A 7,156-nucleotide genomic window follows, 5' to 3' on the forward strand; every position below is an offset into this window, starting at 1 on the left:
TTGAGTATGTTGAGAATTACGTCAAAGATTCCATGGGTGTAAATTGCACACGCGACGGGGTCGTTGTTTACTAGCTCGACGCGTTCCATGCAATTCAACTCTTGCACGACAAGAGCAACGCCTTGCGGTCCCACTCGCAACCGCTCCAAAGTCTCCAGGAGCCTGTCCCAGTGCAGTTCGGAGGCGGAGAGAGTGAGAAACGCGTGAGGCTTGCCGAGTTGCCGGATCATTGCAAAGAGTTCCTTCTTTCGGTCTTGCCAGCACTGTACAGTGTTCGGTACCCCCCTCACGAAACCGAGATCCCGGTTGATGATTTCGTCCATGAATTCGGAATTTTCGAGTTGCTGACGAGTTATGGCGTTAGTGATGGCGTTTGTTCGGAACGTCATTGTCTTGTCGGCAACGTTGTGACGCATCACTTTCATAGCCATGTAAAGGACGTGGTCGGGACGCACTCCTCTTCGATCGGTACGTCGGATCTCACTGCTTGCCTTCATGAACGCTGTTGCTTGGTCGGATTTGATTATTCGCGGGTGGCCGAGGTATATCTGGGGAAACGACAGCTCTTCGGCGTACATGTCAAAGAGTAGAGAAATGGGAACTTGCCCTTCACCCGGTGCTACGTGTAAACTGTGCGTGCCTCGTATCAGACCGTCGAGTGCCCTTGCCGCCGCCTTTCGCGCCGCGGATAGCGCCGCGGAATTTTCAGCCGCCACGCCGTCGCAGTTGTTGTTGGCGACGATGACGCCGCTGAGGCCGTCGCCAAAGATCATGGAATGCGACATTGTATTGAGAGCGATCGTTGCTTGCATGGGGTCGTCGAGATCGGTAACCTCCGGCGCCTGCTCAATCTCGTCGACGTCACATTCCACGTTGCCGTCTGCGCCGCCGGTATTGTCGTTGAATTTGCCGAGACGGTTCCGGTCAATTTTGATGTTGAGGTACTTGTACAGGGGAGTGTTTTCAAGGTATTTAAGCCAGGCGTGTATGTTGCTTTTAGTAACAAGGCATTTCTTGTATGATGGTTTGGACACGAGCCGGCGCTTGAGATGAACGTCGATTGCCACGTCGTCCGCACTGTCACGAGGCAGGGATTGAACCGTGTTGGGAACGTTTATGGGCACGTTGACTACTTGCCCCTTGATGCCGTATTGGCCGCTTCCATGCGTCAATCTTCGGATACTCATGAAGGGTAGACGAGGTGAGATGAGGCGTTCTTCTACTGGATTTAGGAGAGGAAAGTTTGATTTCGGTTGATACTTGTAACCATTTGAAACGGTCATCAAAGGTACCTTGCCGCCCGTCAGAGAATCTTTACAGTTCGAGCGAACCTTGTAATCCTCGGCGGTTGCGGCGGGAAACGCGCGCTGCAACGTGGCGATGGCATTATTGCGAGACTCTTCGTTTCTGATCGACGATATCGTGATTAGGTTGTTGGAGAACCAGAGTCTATCGCACACGTTACAGCTATGCCCAAAGGTGATTTTGAGGAAATCTCTATCGAACCGGGCGTCTGCACCTTCGTGTTCTTTCTTGGCACGCTTTGCAGACGCCTCGCGTTCTCTCACCTCTGGGTTCGCCTGGCGATATGCGCGCTTCCTCGCCGCTTCCCGTTGTCGAACGTTTTCAAGATCTGCTTCGCGACGCTGACGTGCCGCTTCACGTACGGAAGGATCTTGCCGACGCTGACGTGCCGCTGCAGCTTCTTGTTCCCGTACGGAAGGATCTTGCCGACGCTGCCTTGCTGCTGCGGCTTCTTGTTCACGTACGGCGGGATCTTGCCGACGCTGCCTTGCTGCTGCGGCTTCTTGTTCCCGTACAGCAGGATCTTGGCGGCGACGTCGCGCAGCTTCCCGGCGCGCTTCTGCCTCGCGGGCTCTCACTTCAGGGTCCTGTCTGCGAGCGCGCGCATCCGCTGCCCTGCGCGCCCGCCTTTCGGCATCCTTATCCATACGAGCACACACCGACGGCAACGAGCATCGTCAACTACAATCCTCTGGCGTCTTTCGTTAAGCAGCTGGCGTCTTTTCGTTTTGCTTTAGAAACATCTGGCGTCTTTTCGTTTTGCTTTAGAAAACATCTGGCGTCTTTCGTTGGTTTATTTCATCAATCAACGGCGTTTTGAACAATACGTTTAGTTTATACCGACATCTGGCACTAGCGTTAAGACTGGTTACGCACTACTACGACGGGGACGAACGGGTGCCGCTATAAGGAGCTTCGCCCCTAAAAACTTAGCGCACTCAGATTCGGACATAACCGACACAGCAGCACCTGTATCCAACTCCATGCACACTTTTTTTCCATTTATCTCAAACACAACTGTAATAGCCGGCGTTCCTGAACTTTTATCAGTGTGACACAGCGTAAGTAACTCATTTCCGGCGACATCACAATCCAGCTGCTTAACGCGTTTGGTGTTACACAGTTTAGCTATGTGCCCTTTTTTCTGACATTTGTAACAAGTACTGTTAACGAATGAGCAACTTACTGGTGAATGGTGACCCGCACAGCGATGACAAGAAGCTTTAGTCCCATGCTGCGTGGTCTTTTCAGTCTTTGTGAACGCACTATTCTTCGCGTTTGCTTGTGGACGCCGTCCCTTTGCTTGTCCTTGCCAGTGCAAGTCGGAGACGCTCGCTGCGATGCCTTCGCTTTTCGTAGAGGCCATCTGCTGAGTGTCTTTCGTAGCTGCTTCCATAGCCACAGCGATGTTGCAGGCGCGTTCCCAAGTCAGCTCAGCGTCTGGCGTGGCTAGCAGTCGGCAGCGCACAGCGTCTGTTTGAAGGCCGGCGATTAGTCGGTCCCGCAGAGCTTCCTCTTGAAATGTGCGAAACGCGCACGTCGCCGCCAATTTCTTCAGACCCACGATGAAGTCCGCCACGCTTTCATGCTTATCTTGTTTTCGTTGGTGGAAGCGATACCTTTCCGTCACCACGGAACTTTTGGGAGCATAGTGCTTTTTAAGTGCATCAACGGCAACCTCGAATGTTGCTTTCGTGGGCGTCTTTGGAAGAAGCAAGCTCCTTAGCGTCCCGTAAGCCTTTTCGCCGATCGTAGTCAAGAAGACCTGCAGCTTTTTTTTCTTCTGCAACGTCGTTGGCGGCGATGAAGCACTCGAGACGCTCGAGATAGACCGCGAACTCCCCGTTGTCCGGGCCGAACTCCGGCAGCTTGCCAAGTGTAGCGCCCGATGAAGCCATCTTCAGGGTATCTTGCCGTATCCCATTCTCGTGGCCAGTTTGTTGTAACTTCACACCGAGAGACGTACTCGTGGAGCGTCTTTATTCCATCGGTTCCGTGGTAACACACTCTCACAGATAGAAAAAGCCCCCCCCCCCCCCCCCCCATCCAAGTATACGTGAATGCACACATCCAATCACGAACAAGCACATACACTGAACAAACACTCAAGTCCACCAATCACAATCGCGGCACACTATTGCACGGGCGCATGGTCCGATGGAACGCCGCAGCGCGTTCGGTGCAACGCCACCGTGCGTTAGGCGCAACGCCACAACGCGTTCGATGCAACGCCGTAAAGCATTGGATGCAACAGTATGCAGCTTTTTGGTAGTTTTTAACGCACGAGCGAAACGCTTAAAGCAACCTCCTTTCGCTAAACACGAATGTGAAAACTTCTCGCATATCCGCCTCGTGCATCGGTATGGTGGCGCCACCGCTCGGCTAAGGCGGGTGTACCCTCTCCCAACCCCCCATAGGATCCCATGTATTTTGAATGAAGTGTGCGATTTCGTTGCGCAAAAACAAACTAGCGCCATCTCTCGACAATACGCCACACCGACGACGCAACACTTCCTCTTGCTTCCACCGATACGCGATTCTCCTAGGTGACCCCTCTCTCCACTTTCTTTTATTTCTTTCGGTGGCCGTGAGAGCGCGCGCTGTGCACTGTGCACTGAAAGTAGCGACGCTCCTTTATCCACGCCGGCTCATCCTCGCTGCGCCGTCAACCTCCTCTTTTTTCACCCTCTCTTTCGCGGAGCCGGCGCATCCGCAACGCTGAATGGCTGCGACACGCGATAGCTCCCAGTCAGGTGACCCTGACGTCACGAGAAGCGAGCGCAAGCAAACTTCGCGCGCTTTCAGCTGCCCACGCCCGCCATGAACCCTCCAGGCGTCAACCCTCCAGGCGTGTGTGTACGGGTGTGTATAGGTGTGTGCAGGTGTATGCGTGTTTGTATGTGCGCATATGTGCGCCTGCGTTTGTATGTGCGTGTGCGCACGTGTTAACGTGTGAGTGCATGTGCGTGCGTTTGTGTATTCGCGGTGTTTGTGCGTGTACGCACGTATGTGTATGCGTGCGCGTGCGTGTCTGTATACTCTGTATCACTTGTGCATGCGCGTGCGTTTCTGTATCGCTGTGTATGTGCGTGTGTGTCTGTATCGCGTGTGTATGTATGTGCCTGCGTGTCAGCATCGCGTGTGTATTTATGCGCGTGCATGTCTGCATCGCGTGTGTATGTATGTGCGTGCGTGTCTGCATAGCGTGTGTATGTATGTACCTGCGTGTCTGCATTGCGTGTGTCTGTATCGCGTGTGTATGTATGTATGTGCGTGCGTGTCTGTATCGCGTGCGTATGTATGTATGAGCGTGCGTGTCTATCGCATGTGTATGTATGTGCGTGCGTGTCTGTATCACGTGTGTATGAATGCGCGTGCGTGTCTATATCGCGTGTGTATGTATGTATGAGCGTGCGTGTCTGTATCGCGTGTGTATGTATGTATGAGCGTGCGTGTCTGTATCGCGTGTGTATGTATGTGCGTGCCTGTCTGTATCGCGTGTGTATGTATGAGCGTGCGTGTCTGTATCGCGTGTGTATGTATGAGCGTGCGTGTCTGTATCGCGTGTGTATGTATGTATGAGCGTGCGTGTCTGTTCGCGTGTGTATGTATGTATGAGCGTGCGTGTCTGTATCGCGTGTGTATGCATGTGCGTGCGTGTCTATATCGCGTGTGTATGTATGTATGAGCGTGCGTGTCTGTATCGCGTGTGTATGTATGTATGAGCGTGCGTGTCTGTATCGCGTGTGTACGTATGTGCGTGCGTGTCTGTATCGCGTGTGTATGTATGTATGAGCGTGCGTGTCTGTATCGCGTGTGTATGTATGTATGTGCGTGCGTGTCTGTATCGCGTCTATATGCGCGTGTATATGTATGTATGTGCATGCGTGCGTGTCTATATCGCGTGTGTATGCGCATGTGTATGTAAGTGCGTGCATGTCTGTTCGCATGTCCACGCACGTGTGTCTATAACACGTGTGTACGCGCGTGTGTATGTATGTGCGTATCTATATTGCATGTGTATGAGCGTGCGTGCCTGTATCCCGTGCGTATGATCGTGTGTATCTATGTGTGTGCGTGTCTGTATCGCGTGTGTATGCATGTCCGTGTGTGTACGTATGTGCGTGTCTTTATCACGTGTGTATAAGCGTGTGTGTGTGCCTGCGTGCATGTATCGTGTGCGTGCGTGCGTGTCTGACAGCGGCATTGACACAAAAAGGCTTCGGGCTGGCTCATTTGGCCCAATTTAAGTAAACCACCACATTCCTTCTTGGGTGCCTTCTTTTAGCTCATCAAGACCACAATTATGAAAAAAATTCTCGCCTATACTTTATGCTGGTTACATTATATGCGTTAATACACCGTGTTAAGGACAGCCGAGGTGGCGACGGGAAGGTAAACCGCTCCGCAAGTTGATATACTCATTTTTTTTCGAAGCGCTTATTTGTATATACCGAAGCGTCTTTAAAAATATATTTGTCACTTTGTTCTATCGGAAGCCCACTTTCGTCATGATTATTGCTTAAGAAACAGGTTCTCATTTGACGCTCCAAGGAGCCGATTAAACAAGCGCGCGCAGTGATTTTAATGCGGCTGCGGCGAGCCAGTGGAGGGTTCAGCGTGCCGTGCGCAGTGCGCCGGCCAGGGGAGGGGAGAAATCCGAGGAGAATTGAGGAGGAAAACGCGCGCGCGGAGGAGAGTGTCGCTACTTTCTAGATCAAGGGGCTTTATGTGCACTAGCGCATCCGACAAGACCAACAAGACCGGCTGGGCTCGTCGCTTTCGTCGCGTCTTCCTTGAACGTTGCAACGCTAATATTGTGTTAAGGCGGTGGCCACACGTCGGACGATGAGCCCTGATTTCGTTCAGCTGCCATCTCATCAACGGCAATGTTTCAGACGAGTCAGTTGTGTACTTTTGTCCGTTGGTTGCGGGACAAGATGGCCTCCTGCAAGACCGCGTTTTTCCAAGTCAGCTGTGTGTGTAGTTCTCGGCGTCGTAGCAGTTTGATGACGCGAGGACGTCAACTGGTGCTACATCGTGGGAACCGCTGAAGTGATTGCAAGCTTGACGACATTGTGCCAGAATATTGTAGCGTACTGTACGCGAACGATTGTGCTACACTTAAAATACCGCGCTTGGCCTCGAGCGTCAACCTGGTACGCCTGTGTGCAACAAGCGTGTTGTAATCGTTATTGCGTCGGTTAATATTGAATTGCGATTGGAATACCGTTTTTGCAAAGGTAAGTGAAGCTGTAAGTAGTTGTCCTGCTATATGCTCGCTACTCCACGAACATTACTTCTAGAATCGCATTTTATTTTGAGCTGCACGTACCAAAGGAGAATCTAGCATACGAGATACATTGCACGTGTGCGAAGGAAAGAAGATGGCTTTTAAGGGCTCGTTTTTCTTTGTTAGACACAATATTAATGAGTTAGTTCTGTTAGTTCTCATTAATATTGCACGTGTGCGCAGTTCCTATATAAATCTGAGTAATGCCACGCGTGCGCATTTCCTATATAAGTCTGAGTAATGCCATGCTCAATTTAAAGCGCATGTGTTAGAAGATTGTGGCTTCAATGGTGAAAGTGATTAGATATTCCGAAATATGTGATTACAATGCAGTTAGAACTTTCTCATATGTTAACACGGTCTGTGAACAAAAAAAGAAACGCTGTGTGAATGTTTGTTCGTCATTTGCTAAAGTACTTTCACGCATTATTATGCAGCTGTGTGACGGCTGTTAAAATGTTCAGCAAGTTAGATTTTGGTTTTCTTGGCCTAATTGAGTGCTACCAGTGTTGGGCGAAGATAAAATCGCGTGTCTTTTGTGCGTTTCTTAAGCAGGCA

General features: G+C 51.2%; 1 long non-coding RNA gene across 1 annotated transcript; it reads left to right on the plus strand.

Moving 5' to 3' along the window:
- The first annotated feature begins 1,296 nt into the window (after positions 1-1,296).
- LOC125758400 (uncharacterized) lies at positions 1,297-1,996 on the plus strand. The gene is made up of 2 exons (XR_007416018.1): positions 1,297-1,663; positions 1,703-1,996. It is a non-coding gene; the product is annotated as an uncharacterized LOC125758400 (long non-coding RNA).
- Positions 1,997-7,156: the final 5,160 nt, after the last annotated feature.

The sequence above is a fragment of the Rhipicephalus sanguineus genome, chromosome 4 (assembly GCF_013339695.2).
Source record: "Rhipicephalus sanguineus isolate Rsan-2018 chromosome 4, BIME_Rsan_1.4, whole genome shotgun sequence".
Taxonomy (NCBI): Eukaryota; Metazoa; Arthropoda; class Arachnida; order Ixodida; family Ixodidae; genus Rhipicephalus; species Rhipicephalus sanguineus.